Source organism: Spea bombifrons, chromosome 10 (genome assembly GCF_027358695.1).
Source record: "Spea bombifrons isolate aSpeBom1 chromosome 10, aSpeBom1.2.pri, whole genome shotgun sequence".
Classification (NCBI taxonomy): Eukaryota; Metazoa; Chordata; class Amphibia; order Anura; family Pelobatidae; genus Spea; species Spea bombifrons.
The window spans coordinates 28805578-28825472 of NC_071096.1; the positions used below are offsets into that span (position 1 = coordinate 28805578).

General features: G+C 36.4%; 1 protein-coding gene across 2 annotated transcripts in view; it reads right to left on the reverse strand.

Annotated features, from left to right (window-relative positions):
* The window catches only part of TOX3 (TOX high mobility group box family member 3), a 57365-nt gene that overhangs the window by 35882 nt on the left and 1588 nt on the right, over positions 1-19895 (reverse strand). The window lies entirely within an intron of this gene.

Sequence of the window (19895 nt, forward strand, 5' to 3'; positions counted from 1 at the left end):
CAAACCTGTGGAGTTCCCAGGAATGTTTAAATCTAAATGTAACGATTAACACAAGGAGGTATGCACGCTGTGCAAAGAAAAAGTCAGTTTATATTCAAAAATAGTGAGAGACATCAATATTTTCACTAACATCTACAAAACGGTACTGAGAAATAACTATATCATAACACAATTATCTTAGAGTTCCATCACAATTTGTTTGAAATATAGATTTAGCCCAAATCTCTAAATCTCTGCCCTTGAGGGTGAAGTGGATTGAAAAACAGAGCGCTGAAAAAAAAAAATGTATACATTATGGAACATATTTATTCTTAATCCAGTTTCCTTTTTATACAAACATCTCTTAGCTCCCAAAACCTTTCATTTACAATTTGTTACTCTGCCTGGAAAAACATGCATTCCACCATGTACTTAACCAATAAAGGCTCCATTTCAATTAACCACTGTGTAACATGATCATTAAATGACTGTGTAAACAAACAGTGGCTAAAATGAAAGCTTGTGCTATTCCCCATATGTTTGGCAAGAAAACCTTCAGGGAAATGTAGACCTGAGGTGTGGTGAGCTGCACACTCTATAAAGTATGTCAAAGGCAATGCAAATCATAAAGACACAAAAGTCTTTTGACAAAGACGAAACAGGAGCTGGCAAATTTCTGGCCCTGCTAGAAGAATCCCAAAATAAAATAAAGAAGCAGAGTGTTTTGGGTATACTACCATGTATATAGATTTATAAACACATTGTGTTTGTTTCTATCTGCACACAGAAGTAAAAAGTAAAAAGAAAAGTCTTTGCCCCGGTATTGTTCATTAGAACTATAATAAATGCCAAGTGGTTTCTGAACATATACCGATTATAAGACGACCCCCCAAAATCAAAATATTAATTTAGGAAAAAAACAAAAAGCCTGAATATAAGACGACCCTATAGGAAAAAAAGTTTTACCAGTAAATATTAATTCATGTAAATATATTTTTTAAATTTCCTTTTATTTACCAACCTGCCCCCCCCCCAGTTATGCCACTCTGCCCCCAGAAATGCTTTATATCCCCCCTATTTGCCACTCTGCCCCATGATATGCCTTATACCCCTATATGCCACTCTGGCATATAGGGGGTTAAAAGGCATATCATGGGGCTGAGTGGCATATAGGGGGTTAAAATGCATTTCTGGAGGTATATATGCATATCATGGGGCTGAGTGGCATATAGGGGGTTAAAATGCATTTCTGGAGGTCCAGAAATGCATTTTAACCCCCTATATGCCACTCAGCCCCATGATATGCCTTTTAACCCAGCATGTACTGGCTGCCTTGGCTTGATAGGAGTGTGATTGCTGCTAAGGCAGCCAGTACATGCTGGAACCTGGCCACCGATCAACAAGCTGGAAGCCCTTTTGACTATCTATTACTAACTTGGCGACGGTTAGACAAACGCAGATAGTTCTATGTTTGTGTGTATATAAGAATCCCTCTGTTTGGTGAATGTGTGACAAGACATCACTCTTGTTATCTGAGAACAAAGAGTAATAAAATCAGCCTTGTGTAGTTAGCCCGAGTGACAGCTGTTCCATTCTGTTCATCTGGGTGAAAAGGACTCTAATCTTCCCTTTTTATATTACATTCTGAAAAAACAATCACCTATTTTTTTCTGTCTAGACAATAATTAAAAATCCCTTGGAATATTAAATAAGGTATGGTTTAAAGAGAAAGTATGATTTAAAAAAAAAAAACGTGTGCGTGTAAACCCATCATTTTTATTTCCTCAGGAACAATGCACAGCCGTCTGGCTTATTTGAAAAGCATGTGATGGATAAACAGTGTTTCAAAAACAGGAATGCCCCTTCAAAATTTAAACAGCTGGCTATAGAGAGGTGCGATCAAACGCATCAACGTTTATAAAGATTTTTCAAACAGAGGTCATCTTAACAGATAAAATATTTCATCTTTCAGGAGGGATGGCAAGCCAGTATAAACAGATTAAGCAGCAGCTGACAAAGGGGCCCCACGTTTTAGGTTTGGCCCCTATAAACAGTTAGAAAACAAAGGTTTTCCTTTAAGACCAATGTATTTACCAAACCATTTTGGTAGTTTTTTGGGGGGATCAAATGCTAGAGGTTATGTTATCGATGCATATGTATGGAATTCAAATTAACAGAGATTAAATAGGTTTTTCCCAGTGACCTAGTTTCCAAATTATAGAGGAAGCAGCACCTCTTGACCTCTTGATTCGTATCACTTACTGGAATCGTCTGTGTAGATAATGAGCAGAAAATACCAATTGTAAATCATATTAAAATATCTTAAAGAGAAGGCTAATTAAAAGGTTTATTCTGCCTTGTTTTTCTCACTGGGTTGAAATGTAGTATTAATGTTTATACTGCAGAGGCCTACTAATAACCACCAGTTTGCTTTTTCTGTTATGTAGTCTTTTGATGCCTCTCTTCCCTCCCATGATGTCCTTCTCTTCTGAGAGCTCAGAATGTTTGGTGCGTATGAGTCTATCGCAGTGCCTGGGAACTCTCCTGTTTTAACTTGGAGTCTATTAGTACAGCTGTCGTTCTGTCTACTCTCCCCTGGTGCCCATTCTGTTCCCTCCCACTAACGGCTCTCTTGGGGTTAGCCCTGCCTCTACACAAAGCCACTCCCCAGAAGAGCGAGTGCTCCAGGGAGCCCACCCAGGTGTGTTTATTAGATATGCTAGTTTTGCAACCTTATCAATTGGCAATACTCCTTAGATAAAAGTCTTCAATGTTTTAACAAACTATATACAACCTATACTGAAAAAAAAAAACATACAAACTAGTTTCATGAGTGGATTTGTTTTCACTAACTGTGATGTGGACAGTTCCTCCTCAAAGTCCACCTACTGACGCCATGTATCACTTGACGTTTCTTGAAATGTCACAAGTAGTCATGTGCCATTTATTGACCAAAGAATCCAAAGCAACAAGTAGTTTTGTGCTGCAAGAGCTCCCTTCCTGTTTCCCCTTTTTTAACTCTTTAATATACATTCCAATGCACGTTGGATTTACTGTTTTAAATCAAGACCCTTGTTATTAATTCCACAACCATGTTGAGTTGAGCCAGCAGGAACTTATATTTTCTGTTTGTGTTTTTATATTTTGTTTCATTACATGACATTATACAATTAAAACAAGATCATGATGTAAATGACAAACATGCTTCTCACCTAGGGCACCAAAAATGATACTTCTTTGTGAAGACGCTGAGAGCCTTTTACAAGAGGCTGCTCTGCAAGAGACACCACGCTGAGCTAAGATTTCATCAAACTGACCCTCAGGTTTTCAAGAGAAACACATCAACCGGAGTCTACAATGCCAGCATGGTTTACTATGATGAATGAGCGAATGTAAAGGCAGACAGCTTGTAAGCAAAGTTTTTCAGACAAAGGTAATTTGAGAAGATAAAAGAGAAAAACGATTTGTAAAAGATGCTTGTGCTCCAAGAGATAGATCAGAAAGATACGAATGCAGAAAGCTTAATATACGTCAGGAACTGGCACTAAACTCTTTCTTTTATGAAATATGAGACAGCAGGTAAATACACAGCATCTGGTTAGAGCAATAACAAAGGTAGACAGGCCTCTCCCCAATTACCATCTCTGAAGATAATACCCTCTAATATCTTTAATTTACAATAAGATAAATATGTTAATTCCAACATCTTACCATTTACGTAAGACATTTTTTTTTTTTTGTATGTAAATACAGTCAGATGATTTAGTAATTTCACGGACAACACAAAACACACATTGTTGCATACCATCAAACCACCCCTGCTGTTCTGCAAATTAAAATACAGACCTAGAGTTAGTCTGGCAAATTAATACAAGGGCTCATTCAACAAGTCAGCAGGGTCTTGAAACTGTTTAGAAACGTTAATTGTAGCTCAATCTGTACAACTCTAAAAGGTTTGCCCTGCATAATAATGTTTATGTCAACGCCACATTCTTACTAATTGTACTTTTCCTGGGCAGCCTCGTTCTAAAATAAGCAATGTTTAATAAAGAAACAAAAAAACGTTCTGAAAGATTTACCAAAAAATACTTTTAGATACAAAAAAAATAATTACAGCCCTACTATTGATTTGTTTATACATATAAGGGATCCTTCACAAAACTATTTATCTCTTGTGGTAAATAATGGGACACTTTAAGAGAAACCAAAGAATATTTGTGTCAACTTCTTGGCTTAACATCTCCATCTAAGCCTTGGCAAGTTGGCCACCGTCAAGTCCCCAATTCAACGCACAAGCTTTTTGTTGCTTTAACCCGCAAACGTTAAGATTCCACAAACTTTCCCTTTAAGAAAGGGAAACTTGTCAAGAATATAGAGGATAAAACATATAAACCAGGGGTAGCCAGGGATCTTAAGTATTCCAGTTGTATATGCAACTGAGATTGTTGGGGTGCACTTTGTCATTACAAAGTGATGTACAGTATGTTTTTTCTTTTTTACATAAATATATGAGAGCGGCAGTTTTTTTTCAGTTATGTGTTTAAAGCCTATTTACAGGCCGAAAAAAAATAATTTCATTCTAATTAGTCAATCTGCATATCCCAGAAGTGGATTATTGTTAAAGGCTGTGAATTCCCGAATGATACTGTTTTCAAAGCATAGCTTTATGAGAAACGACATTCTGTTTTGTGGATGCAATTGTAAATTATTAAAATGCAATTAAAAAAAAACCCTGGCGTCCTTCTTATCACAACAGGTGGCATTTTGGAAAATAAAACTTGTTAAAACTAAAAGTTAAATGACGTTTTTATTTAACATTCCCTTTAAATCCACATATATTGAGCAGAGAGTCCCTCTTTTATTAATTTACTATTAATTTACGTACAGAATTTTTTACTCAATGCAGAACTGAATAAACAAAAATACAGTAATAGACAGGGCTACTATCTAACATATAGATGGAACAACACTGTGATTTAGGTGGATATTTTATGGACCATTTTGTAGTAAAATTCCATAATTACATACCAAAAATATTATGTTTGGTGGGGCCTCATCTACCATTAAAACAAAGGCAGCACACGATTATTAGATGAATATCACAATCTGCATGTCACCATAAACCCAGACAATTCATGGGTGGTAATAAGGTTCTTCTAGTAGGGTTGACTTTAAGGATGATGACATTTAAGAACATATCTTCTGGAAGAGACCCTATTTTACCCATTTAAAGCTCTTTGGAACATGCAATTCAATCAACGGATCGCAAGCTCTTTTCAACTCATCACACAACTCAACCTTACTGACAGACAAAAGCAGCCAAATGAGGGTACTCTGGCCCCCTGAGCATGGCTGGGGCCAATGAACCTCATTCATTGTCCTTAAAGGAACAAATGTCCCGTTTTGAGGCTTTGCTTTGACAGACTCAATGAGGTTTTTGCAATGGTAGTACAAATATCTGAAATCTCATTAGTTCAGGGGATAATTATACCTCAGCTACAAGAACCTGACTATTATATTCAATCAAGTAGAGTGTAAAGGTATTTCAATAAACTTATACAAAATGGGCCAATCTTTCTTTATAAAAGAGCCCATATGTTTTCATATTCCAATATGCCATTATAGTTCTGAGTTATCAAGATGGGCATTTCTATTTCACAATTATTAAGAAGGTTCATATTATTTGACACTGCCAAATTAATTTGGTCATATTTCCTCAGCATGGATTTTCAAGTAGATAAAGGTTTTTGATTAGAGAGAAAATAAATTTCTTGAAATGGTATCCATAATTTAATCTCATTAACCATAAAGAACTTTGAAATTAGCTTCAAGCACTAAGAAGAGTGCCATTCATTAGATATTGGGCAAAGAGCAAATGAATGATGGCCAGGTTAAGTAAATGGGGTAAATTAGATTTACCATGATGTAGTTACATTGTAAAAATCCATGATAAGAATGCCATTCTTTTACATACAAAAAACAATAGTGTGTCCATAACAATATGTTTAGACACTGGCGGGCAAATGCTTGGTAAGCCCATGCCACTGAATGTCAAGGTCACTCAGGTGGCAAACGTATAATGTGACCAACTGCTACGTACATAGGATACATACAGGGCCGAACGGTTGAAGAAAAGCAGCCCTGGCAATTTAAGGCCAGCAGCCGCTACATGTTACGTTCACACAGCGCCCGTAGTGCAGCACACTAAAGGACTTGAGGGGCCATCAGCCCACTGAGCATTTTCCTGGTTTGCCAGATGAACAGTTCAGGCCTTGATATATACTTAGACTTGTTTTGTTTAATTTGTATTTTTTTTATCAGGTTCTGATTATTCTGTAAATAAAAGCCTATGGCATACAGCCATATCTTTAGATGGATGTACATAGAAAGATAACTTATAGGTTATTCATTATATGATGGCAATTCAAGATTACAGGTGTCCAGAAATCATGTCCTGTGGAAAATGTTTATGCTTCATACATTGGAGGGTGATGTAAAAGTGCAGGGTCATTGAGCAAAAATTGCTCCTTAATTTGGACAGAATCAGAAATGACAGACAATGAGCACAAGGATTTTGCAGAAATCTGTGTTACTGTAAGGTTACTACTGCTTGCCCCTGTTTGGGGGGGCACAAAACAGTAATTTTAGTAGATCTACAAGTAAAGCGCCTTAGTGGGCCAAGGTTCTGTCGGAGCTGTGAAAAACAGAAAGCAAGCCACCCTCCTACAAAAACATGGAACTGATGTTGTATAGTAGATCACCACCCTTCCACTTTTAACTCATTTCATTGAGGTATACATTGGATGTTAATATTGTTTAATGTATTATGTACAGTATTTGCAGTACAAACAAATGTTCTATAAAACACAATGCCCTCTACTGTTTCTTTACCATTTTCCCACTCACAAGGTCTAAATTGATCTCTGCTTAGACAAGCAAAGTTTGGCCTGTCATATTTTTGTCAAGGACTGCACAATTCTATCCTGTAGCCATGTGACTCAATGAGAGGTCCCTGAAGAGCACAAACTGGCCAATACCTAGTGGGCCACTGTCAAATTCACTCCATACACACCTGATCTCCCACCCCAGCGTAATATGTCAGCATCATTAATCATCAATAATTTGGATGACTTTTTCTACATACGTACCCCATTGACCCTGCCCCAGGTTCCAAGAGCCCTAGTTACAGGTCTATGATGTACCTACTCAAGGTGATTCATTTTCCACCATCCACAAGATCTCCTTGGAAATGCATGGCACATATTCATGGAGAAACAAAGACAATTTGCCCCATAAGCCTACCTTTGCCCAGGTGGCCCGTGCTTCCTTGATAACCACACAAACCAAGCCATTCTACACTGATTGTTTTGTTTCGCACAACTCCGACATTTCACAAAGCTTGTTTTAATATTGCTCCATGTATTTAACTACCTAATTAAATGGCGTGTGACTTTTATAGGGAAAATGTCAGTATTTTGCAGTTCATTAAATCCATCTAAAGCAGCAAGGCTTGCATTTTTTATCCTGAAGGGAAGAAAAAGATTATTAACTTAGCTCATAAAGTTTGCATTATGCACCCAAGTTTTCTTTTCCTTGTCTTTAAAATTAGCAGGAAAATCTTAATACATGTCCTGCCTATTTTATTTTAATGTCTTGTCCGTTTTTGACAATAAAAGCTGGTCTGGTATACCAGTTTTAGAGGACATTAAGATGTCACTTTTTATTATAGATGTGTAGAACATTCCATGTTATATTAAAAATAAATCATTTCTACAGAAGCATCAGAGAAAATCAAGTACATATGATGTGAAATGCAATAACTTGCCGAATCCTGCAGGGCCTGTAAGTTGTCTACTCCACTTTCATAATACATTTCTTTGATGAGATTTTTTTCCTAGGAGGGGGAACAAGATTAGTATGATTTTTAGAAGAACTACCTCATGTATTTATGTTAAAACTTTCTAAAACCATCTTTGAAGGTGATCATTTGTCAGATGTGACTAAGCACCAAGGATGTGTTTATGTTTGATTGTGTCCAAAGTGTATTACTTTTGACTGGTTTGTATATGTATTAACACAAAAAGAATTGTTAAAAGCCCACCAGAAAAGAGTTTGCAAATGTAGATCTGTATAAACGACAATGAATTAAACAAAATAAAATTCCAGGCAAAAAGCGGTGTCTTTTAATATGTAGGTCTGCGTGATTCTCAGTGTGGATTGTAGACTCCATCTCATCAACAAGTAACCAGTTGGACAACTCACTTAAGAAGAAGAGTAGGTCTTAAAAGGACAGTTTAATGTCTCCGATGCCCCCTCTAGAAAAAAAGGAAGCATATTAAAGTCTCTGTCCTGCTGCTCCAGCTGCCCTACTCCTCCATGGGCCGCCTATTTTTGTCACTGATTGGCTGCTTGAAGCTGCCAATCAGTGGCAGGAAAGCGCTCCCATTAAAATCAAGGGTAGCAGTTTTCACATACATGCCCAGGGGTCTCGACAGACACACGACTACAGCATTCTCCAAGCCACCGCTTTTAGCCAGGGCGTAAGGAAAAAGCATACGGAGGATTCTGCAGAATAACCCCATGCATTTGAAAAACCACATAGCTATCAGGTCTCATATTGCATAGAACAAAATTATCGTACACATGTTGCATTAATTCCATTGTCATAATAAACAAAAAGGAATATGAAATCCATAAAAGGCAAATTGAAATCCAATATATATTGAACTACAATATGAAAATATCATATAATATATTAAAATCATTACAATTAATATTTTGACAGTGCTAATCTGAAAATGTTTTATAGTATTGCTTAGTGCTTACTGATAAGGTCCTGACATTTCTGTTGCATAATACAACAAGGGATCAAACATTTAGAGCATAATTAACATAAGGACAAAATATTTGAATATGTTATGCATAACAGCACAATAATGTTCTTTGTAAAATCCATGCTCTCATATGTCAATATATCAAAGAATGGCTGGATTTCCATTGAAGCTCACCTAGACCATAATGTTTTTTAAAGTAGCCCAACATGAACAGACATGCTGGTAGCCATGCCCACTCATTCTTTTGCCCATTTTTAGTTGGGCCCACTTTGTGACCATTTAACCTTATTATTTCCCCCATACTATGTTGAGGATACCATACAAAGCCTAGTTTAACTACTGTAAGCATCCTTAAATAATGGCAGACACAGGTCTATATGCCAAGGGACCCCTGAAATGCAAATATGGCTTTGTTAAAATAATAACAGATCAAGAACATCTAGATACAACATTAAGGGGGAAAAATAACCAAATATCTCCTATGTTTCCACCACCTGGGCATAATGAGCTATGTAAAACAAAACATTACTATATGTGTCTTTAAACTGACTATATAGGACTTGGAGGAGACCCTTGGGGCAAACAAGGATTCTGAAGTGTTTTTTTTTTTCTTGCCATGTGCCATGTTTAAAGAAACAGCGTGGCATGTTATTTTAATGGACTTATCGATTTATTGATCTACCTTTTGTCAGCAATATAGTGTCTGTAGTAAGTTGGGTAATGACAAATACATTAAAGAGCCAATAGCTCACAATGACAGGGGTCCTCCTTTTGTAGCCTGTGGTGTAAGAACCATCTCTGGTTAAATTTGTCTGCCTTCAAGTTCGTAGAATAGCAACATGATTCTCTACATTCATTCCTATGGTACGTGATGGAATTGTAGGACCCAGAAGCCTATTATTATACGTAATATGAAGGGTAGTATTTAGGTACTTTTAATCTGTCATTTAGCCATATATTTAGTATATTTTTATACAACGGACAATCATTATATTACCTGTTACTACTCTCTAATGGTGCAGAATACTCAATACTCAATTCATAGATTCATTTAGGCAGGTTTCTGAAGGGACGACCATGAACACAATTTCTATTTTAGTTAGTATAAAAAATAAAGACACATAGAAAGACATATAGGCCTTAAGTATTTTAACATTACAACTTCTCGAAAGACCGTTTAACACTTTTCACAGTGAGCTTATGAGTTTCGGTAAGTACTATATGATGTTTTGCTGACCTGGTTGTTAGATAGTTGCTGAAAAATAGTTCAGTAACCTTTCTCGTTTCTGGCCTTTAAACATCCCCAACAGTTGAGCTTTTTTAGGATTTGCTCCCATAAGCACAGGTGGCTCTTTCATTACAACAAGTCAACCTGTCAGAGGTTGATTGATCCAACAAATCTTTTATACTGATTTGCAGAACACACAGTTGGGGGTGCTTGATGATTGATCTCGAGAAAAGAACAGGGGCTAGACCTTAAACACTTCTAGAACAGATACATAAAAAAGGGCTGACTACATGTGTAAGATGACACCACCAAGGCATGTCAATGCGCAATATACAGCATTTAAAACACAACATTTCAAATAACCAACTCAGCTATTTTCATAAGCAATATTGAAGTATCACAGATTAAACACACAACTGAGATTTCACAGCTCCTGTATTTTGGTTGTCAGGGTCCTTTTTTTTGCACCTTATTATACAGTATTAATGATTTTGGCTTCTGATTGCTCATTAAATGTACTACACCGTAAAAGTTCCTAATGAAAAGAAAGATTTATAAAAGAGCATCTGGCTTCTAATTCAGTTGAACTCTGGATACAAATAACTACACAGTTTCCATCTGTGAAAAACAAAACATTGTTTATCGGACATATTAAGCTAAGGCCATCCACTTTAAGTGATACAAAAACCCAACAAGACTCGCGGCATGACGAGGCATACATAATTTATGCTGTGACTATGTCAAACCTAAAATAGAAGGAATAATGTAGTCGCCATTCGAAAATTCTAATAGCAGCTCAGAATTGAAATATGCTACTCAGCCTTTGTAAACCGAATTGCCTAATTTAGGGATAAATAGGGAGTTATTGTGTATTGCGGACCCCGATTTGGATACATCTACAAAAAAACATCATGGTGATCATTTCAGTCATGTCTGCATTAAGGTCACTATGTAAGAATATAGCAAAATGCCTCAAAAAACATCAGCAAAGTACCATTTCCGGTATAGTTTTTTGTATTATTAGCCTTTTGGTCTATCATCATTGGTAATGAAGAAAGCATTCGTGCTCGGCTACTGGAACATCAGTAATAAGCTGAACTGTTTGTATCTAAATTAAATGGTCTAATATGAGTAATGGATTTATGGTTTTTTTCTGTACAAGAGAACAGTAAGGAACTGAGCCTTCTGCAGTCATGCATATACGTACACACAAACCTATAAGAGGAGTTATACGTTTTGGGGCAGCATTAAATGTTGACACATCCTGTATCAGCTAGTTGCCCATAAAGATCTGCAGGACATGCATTTAACAGCGAGGATCCACCTGCATGGCATGGACACAGTCATCTCCTCTACAGTGGGAGATCGGCTTCTGCAGAGAAGAGCATTTTTTTTTAAAGAAATAAACTTTAGTGTCAGTGTAAATGTAGGCACTCCAAAAAATAGAGTGCTTTATGGATCCAAGCCAGGTTGATTTACAGATTATCCATTAAGTACACAAGATACATGCCTAATGGCCAATGCTGCTCTATGCACTATGTAGGATAGTGGATTCAGACTCAGAGTGGCCGGTGCCATCACACAGAAGGAGACAAGAAGCCACGTGCATGAAAGCGAGTAAATAAATTAAGTAAATTAAAGTAAATTTAGGAATTCTGTAGGGTCTTAATCTGGCACTGATCACTTGGGTGGAGGGAGCTAGGTTACCATTGTGCACCCACAATACTTTTGCATAGTAATTATAGTGAAATTGTGATGTATTTCATAAAATATAAACTTAAAAACTGGACTTCTGTAGTAATGTTATCATAAATGATGCTATAACCACACTTATTCTTAAAGCGAACCATCAGCTCCTCATTACACAGCCCACACAGCATAGCAATATATGTTTTAAACAGCTATTGAATGTATGAGTTCTAAATCCAATATATTTTATATTTAATTGTCCACAGTTCATTTTTACTAATAATTGTATTTGCAGACACTACTTGGAAATAGTGTCTGCAATTACACTAGACAGATTTAGGAAAAAAATAGCAAAACCCGGACATTTGAGGGTATATTTATATTTTTACATTCTACATAAATTAATGATTTCCCCTTGCTACATGAATATCTTAGCTATATGAGAGATTTTCCCCTTAGATTCCAGCTCATGTATTATTAACAATTGTCTGTTATTTATTTATATTGTTATGATGTTTGGTTGTTGTAATGCAGTTGTATCGATAACTTTTCACATCATACATATTTTAACCAAATATTTTTTTTTAAGTTTACTGAATATATTTCACAGTGGTCTATTCACATCTATGTTTATCTACAGAACACCACTTTTTAAATCAGTAACCTATGTTCAATAGCAGAAAATACAGTTGAATATACATCCAAAAAAAGGTTCCCTCAAAACCCTTAACAATTACAGTACAGTTTGAAGATTCTAGAAGTTATCAGGGTAATAATAGTGTTAAAGATCGACCAATGCATGACTGTATCCATGACAATGCATGGCATTCTTAAGTGGGGGATGAGTAGGAGGGAAGTGGGTAGTGAGTGGGCACGGCCAATTGTAGCTCTTCTGTCCAGAGAAAGAGGAAATTGATCCGGAGACCTCTTCTGCCGGAGACACCAGATCAAACCCAGTTCCCAGCTATACCTATCTGCTATGATATATGGTGCAAGTAAAAGCAGAACTTGAGCACAACTAAAACACTAATACTATATAAGTGAATGCAGACATTTACATAAATATATACAGTGTGTGAGGCTGTAAACCCCAGGGAGATGATTGGCATGGGATTTGGGTGCAGGTGCTATGCAGATCATACATATGGGTCCCTGGGGTGGAGTAACTGGAGAGCAGGGTGGGCCAATGCTCCGTTCCCCCCATTCTGTGGAAAATCCATGCCGCCTTTTCCAGGAGTCTCTAAGTCTACAGAATCCGGTCCGGGATTCCTATGGGGCCCGCATCAGGCACAGGTGCTGGGCATTAAAAACCCCTGGAGCCTGATACTCAGAGAGGCTGTTGGGGGAAGAGAGGGCTCCAATTGGGAGCTAGGTTGTTTCTTTTTATGATTTTGTTTTGGGATGTTGCATTTGAACAGTTAAAAATAAAGCACTGTTTGGCTACAAGGTAGTGTTCCTGACTCTGATTGCCCTAGAGGACTGTGCTTAAGACCCCAAACTGTGGCATTTATGGTCCTCATGCTACAGGGTTTGTCACAGGTGATAATTCTGGGTGCATTACCAACAATGGAGAACCTAGCTACATAATGAGCCATTAACAAGCTTGCAAGTATTTTTCCTACTCATATTACTAAATGCACATTCTAAAATAGTATATGACCGTTTTAATACTAGCTGATCAGGTATCAATCAAGCCCATTGCCACAAAATAGTGGCTTGCCTATTATAGGTTTGAAACCAAACCCTCGGGCTGCAGGTGTTCCAAGCAACTTAGTTATTAAGACAGATAGACTGTAATGCAAGTTTCTATGAAAGACATCTGTAAGATGTGCATAGGCAGCAATATATTTTTAAAAAAAGTTAATAAAATATTGTAATTAAAATATTCCAAAAACAGGCTATTCATAGAGCCAAATTAGAATGGTTCCTTGGTAACCACTTTAAAAGGTCTATGTTTTTTTTAGTTCAACCATGCCACATCTAATGAGGGAAGTATGGAATGTACTGTCACCAACCTCAGTTTGTCTAAGGTACCAAAAGTCCTTATGGCAACACAGTGACATATAAGCAATTAAATAAGGTTGGGTACAAACGCTGCCCCCTTTGTCGATTACAACAGTGTCACCATCATACAACAAATAAACAAATGATGACTCAGCTCCCCACATCTGCTGCAGTCAAGGTCAGCATTTTGAACAGCAGCCTCTGTGTCCTCATTACATTTCTCACTAGTCAGTTGAAACAACATTCTGTATTAATGCAAGATATCTGATGATTGTATGCAGCATACATCAAAAAGTAATACACTGACATTTCACCTTCTCTCTCGGCACACAATCTAATTTATTCTTTCCAAAAGAACTGATGATGGACCATTTCGCTTACTTATTTATATTACATACTGCCAGTTTCCTGAAGTTATTCATAGGAGAATAACCCAAGTATATTATTCTAAAAGGAATATTATAACTAAAATTGCTGACTTTCCAAAGGCAGGAGGAAGCAATTATCTCTTGCACTCTTAACTTCCTGTTGTGTTGTACAGCAGCTTCCAGCTCACAAAGAAAACCCAAAGACATGCTATTTAGAGAAAGGGCAATGGGGTAATGGATTCTCATCATGTTAAAAAAAAAACAAAAAAAACATAACTATGTAATCACAAGAATTTGATGGTGGATACTTGAATTTATGTAGCTTAATATTTTTTGTAAGGACCATTTAGTTCCTAATTCATACAGCACTTGGCAAATCAGCTGTTCTTTACACTCATGTCAATTTCCGAAAACTGGAAATTGTCTTAAAACCTGGGGTATTCCTTAGTAGACCCTAAACAAATATCCACATTACCCAAAAGAAAAAGTAACCTTTATACAAAATAAATTTGAGACACTCAAGCAAAAACAGACAGCCACTTTATAGCCTGTCCTATGGTACTTAACCATTGGAAACATCTCAAGTTTTAGCTCTTTTGTGCCATTACAGAGGAAAAATTGAGTAAAGTCATATAGTTGCAACTGACTGGCGGAGAAAGTGATAGTCTATTAGGTCTATCACAATATATAAAACATGTGCCAGTGCCAACATTAATAATCATTTATGTTATTAATTGAATCAGAAGCCAACACAACACTGAACATCACAAATATAATGACTTTTCACCACTTCTTTAATTACATTGATTATGTCAGGTACATGGGTGCCAGATCAAGTTGGAATCCCTGTGCATGGGCGGGATCTGGCTTTGAACTTGGTAGGAGGTATACAGATATGCTGTGTTGAGTTCCAGGCAGCTGTCTGCTTTATCTTTTGGCTTTATCCTTTGGTGTCATCTCTAGACACAACCAGAAAATACCATGAGTCTAAGAACAAGCTCAGCGCAATGGGTTCTGTAGAGCAGGCAGGTACTAGCCGATGGCAAGGCGGTCTAGTGTATGCACAGACGCCAAGGGAGTCTGAAGCACAAAGAGATGTCAAGGGAGTCTGAAGCATGAAGAGACCTCAAGGCAGTCTGAAGCACAAAGAGACGCCAAGGGGGTCTGGAGCACAGTACCAAGTACCTTCAGAAGAGAAGTCAAAGCCCATACCAATAAGTCAACTTCCAGATGGTCAAACTCAACTGCAGTATAAAGTGGTAAACCATGTTCAATGTCAAGTCTAAGCCATGGGTCAAAATCCAAACAACACGTAGCACTTCAGCAATCCTCAGGATACAAACAGGACCACATACACAATGCTCTAGCACCAAGCTAGGAGCATGCCCATGTATTTATAGATTCTTGATAGCAATAATGAGCCACGAGTGAGACAGACGCAAGCAGGTATCTTCTGTCCATGGGATGTAGAAATACCAACATGTCACAAGTGACCTGGTGGTGTAATGGTTAGGTGTAATAGCTACCAAGGGCAAGATAGCTGGTTCAAACCCCCATGTCTCCTGATAAATTATTGCCCTTTTACAATGTGACCAATATTTCATTTAAAACCTATCCTTGATGATTTCTTTCTGAGACCGATTTCCTAACTATATATGTGATCACCATGTGTTCCATTTTGGGTCACGAAACCAAGAAAGCATAAACTATAAGAGGCAAAAGTCTTTTTTTTATTATTTTTTGCAATGTTCATACTTGGTTCAGACAGGTGTGTGTTCTTGGCTAATATTTAACTAACACTTAAGAATGTATGTTAAAGTCATAGCTCAAATTGTGCCAACACTATAAAAAAAACCTCATATGCGTGGAAAATGGAATACCACATAGCTCACACAAAATTATTAAACCCAGAGCCTTGTTTGCCAATTTACCACATCACAATGAGACAGGAAGTAAAAAGAAGAAGGATTTAGATTTTTAAAAAAGGTTATGTTTTTAAATGAGTACAAACATTGATAAACATTTTGCATATTTAAGAATAGTGAAGGTCATTAGCCTGGGAAACTAACTACCCCAAAAGTGGCACCACAGAAATTCAACATAATAAGTAGCTAAATCTGTTAAATATTTACCTTTAACATTGTTACATTTGATTAAGAAAGACTGCTCACTCTTGCCTAATGCACAGGACATTCTGTGCATTTAAAATCTGTTCTGTATTATAAACAGGGCATAAATACCAGAGTTAACCTTTGACAAAAGCCAGGCTCAGAAATTTGTTCATCCAGGAATTGTTTCTCTTTACAATGGAGTCTGGTTAGTGTCTCCATCATGCCTGTGTGTTATGATGACAGAAGTTGACCTTAATCTCATTAACCGCGGGATTTGTGATCAACCTGTGGTTTGGCGCGTGTGTTTCTCCTAGTACACCAATGGCCTATTAGCTTTGATCATCACAGCAATTAGCTACACAATCACGTTACAAATCAAGATTAACGCTAGTGCAATATACAGATTGGAGATCCAGTCAAGATAATAGCGCCAGCTTATCTATCACTTTCATTGCCTTCTTAAGCCGACTAATTGTATTTCTTTATTACTTGAAATTGCCTATGCAAGTAAAAAGAATATTACAAGATGTCTTGTTGACGCAGTAAGGACAAGTCAAATGTATAACATAACCCTACTTATCTGTTCTGATGTACTTGGACATACCTTCTACAAACTGCTACATGTTATTCTTGACTGTCAACTAAAAATGGGTACACAGTTTCCGATAAGTCTAACATGTAAACTCTTTCGAGGGAGGAATGTGTTTCATATAGACCAAGACCCAGATTGCAGGCCCAAAGGTAGGAATTAGTGTTGAAGGTAGACTCTAGCCATCACTTATAATACATATGATAGCATGGAAGGATTCATCCACATACTCCATATGCATTTTTACTGTTCCTCCACCTCCCTACAATTGGCGGAACACATCTCCTGCTTGCAAGTGCGCATGCACACTACCTGCGCCGTCGGTCCCCGCGCTGGCTCTCGCGAGAGCTCCACAGGGTCAAAGGGAGCTCTTTCCTGTTAGTGATTGAAATCTTCAAAGTAGCCAAAACCGACGTGAAAATCAGGCAGAGGAAGGGGTAGATAAATGTTTTTTTTTTCTTACAAAGTACTTTAATATCCATTTTTTTGTTGGCGAGGCATTAAACTATAATTGTCAGCAAAACTATTTGTGAAACTACAATGTATATCAATAAAAAAAACACTCCAGAGGGAACTCTTTTTCAGACTCTTACAGTTGTATCAATAAGTCAGTAATACTTTAGCTGGATATTTGTCAGTCTGTGTATAGAAGAGTAAAGAAAAATAGATACAGGAACCCGGGTGGAAGATCTTTTTATACTTTGTGTAGCCTTTTAAAGAATTTTTTGATAATTCTAGCCAAGATGTAAACACCTTAGGACTTTAAATGTTATTTTCACTCAATCTCCCTTTCCAGTGCCTTGTGAAAAAGACAAAGTACTTTTTACTTTTTCAAGGACCAACATCATTATATTGACACTACATAGAAATGCATTGCAATTCTGTAGTAGATTTCCATAAATGTGTATGGTTTGGCAAAGAAGAAAAAAATAGCGTGCTAGCCCAAGAGAAAATAATGTATTTAGTTAAAATTTGATAGCTTTAATTGTACCAACATAGAAAAAGAAGTTGGTTATCTTTTTGGGACCTTTAGGACTCAGAAGGCGAGACTTCTGTGATCCCAAAAGCTTATGTAACATCTCTGTCTGTGTTGGCCCAATAAAGTCTGTCAACTTTGAGTATGACTTGGTTAAAGCACCCAAGGACTTTTTCACTCGTAAGTGAGCTAGCCAAGTCTTCATCACTCTGAGGCTAAGTAAAGTATATTGGGCCCGTTTCACAATTAAAAAAACTGGAAAGCCAACTAGCATGTTGATCATTGCAACTTAAATGAATTTACATTAATTTTTCATTAATTACGATAATATGTGGATTCCCAAGCCATAAAGATGCCTTAGTTGATGAAGTACTGTAGTGTGAGAACACATGTATGACAAATCAAGACTAACACACAAACATCACTATGGAGACGGAAACTCTAAGCCACATTTTCATAGTATATTTACCCAATGAAATGTGTTTAATCTGATTATCATGAACCTTTATTTATTAAGCGCTCTCATGTTCATAGTCCGGTACAATTAAAATAGGAGTGGGTTAATAAGTACATACAAAGACACATAGAGCTACAACAGGTATCGAAGACTCTCCCCAGCAGCTGACACAGGTGGGCTTATGAGGGCCCCATTTGGAAATCTATGAGTAGTTAAGAAATAGAAAATCTGTTATGTTTTACTTACCATCTTGCTTTTTTTTTATTTATATAATTGTCAATAAATCAATAGTTAATATGTACATTCGTAGATATGCCTTTTTTGTATAGCACAATATTTTATCACCTCGCTCTCACCTTTTCCTTACATAGCTTCAATGACAAATTACATTACTGGTCATAAATCCTAAGCTAAACCTCCCGTCAGGATACGAGTTTTAAATATTTACATTAAACCCATTTCAGTCCATTTAATGTTAAAGTGACATCAGCTTTCTAAAACATGCCCTTAGCACTGTTTACATCTAAAATGGCGTGTACCACTTTAAAGTAATGTTGCATTGGAAAATTAGCTGAGATTTCACTGTCATTACAATGCCGTTGTCCTACTGTGAATGCATCATCAAACATAAATATACTGGCTTAATTGCCAAGAGGGGAATATTGCAATTACTGCATTTTTATTCTTTCATTATGGGAGAACATTTTAGATGGTCTTATAAAAAGTATTATCCTCTGGTTTTAATTACAGGATGATTAAATGAAGGGATATGTGCAAAAGCTCCCATGTGAATATTAAAAAAAAGAAATAATTTACAGTTTATACTGAAGAGTTAATTCCCATGGTGAGGAATGAAAAAGTTTCCGGAAAAAAAAAAAGTTACTTTTTTAATTTTATTGGCAGAAGTAAAAATAATTATATCCATCTCATTTGCAAATGTTTTTAAGTAATTAAAAGTTAGCTGTATCTTTTCATTTTTTTTTCTTTTTCTAAAAAAAAGGGGAAAGCAATATAACGCACCATCAATCAAAGTATACTATTCAGCCTTAAAATATATTGTGAAAGTGAAAATCCCAAATATCTAACATACAATTAATTGTTATTTCAAATCATACAAGTAAAATTAATTAAAAAAAAAACATGATAATTAGATTCCAAGTAATCTTTTTGTACTTAAACTTCTACAATTACCTACATACAAATCCCCTTTGACCTTTTCATCTTAATTAGCAAAACAACAATAGAATCATTCAACAGAGGGAAATCTTTATATGACTATTGGCGAACAAGAATGCATTATGGGTAGGTTGTAAGGTCAAGGGTCATAATTTTTGAAACTCTCCCACAGCGATATATCATTAGCATTACCCGGGGCATGGTAGATATGAATATATCACATTCATAATTATATTTATATACATTTATTATAAAATAACATTTCCTAAAAACAAAAACTATATAAAAAAAGTGATACATAAAAAGGTACTGACTATGGTATTTTTTTTATTATATTTTTGCAACCTATAAAAACTTATCTGCAACATTCAAATATATATTACAAAATAGTTTGTTTTAAAGCATGCTGTAGCCCAAGACAATTATTAGTGTTCTAATTGATTGAGTGTCTGTCTAAGATAAAATTAATTATGGTTTTAAAATA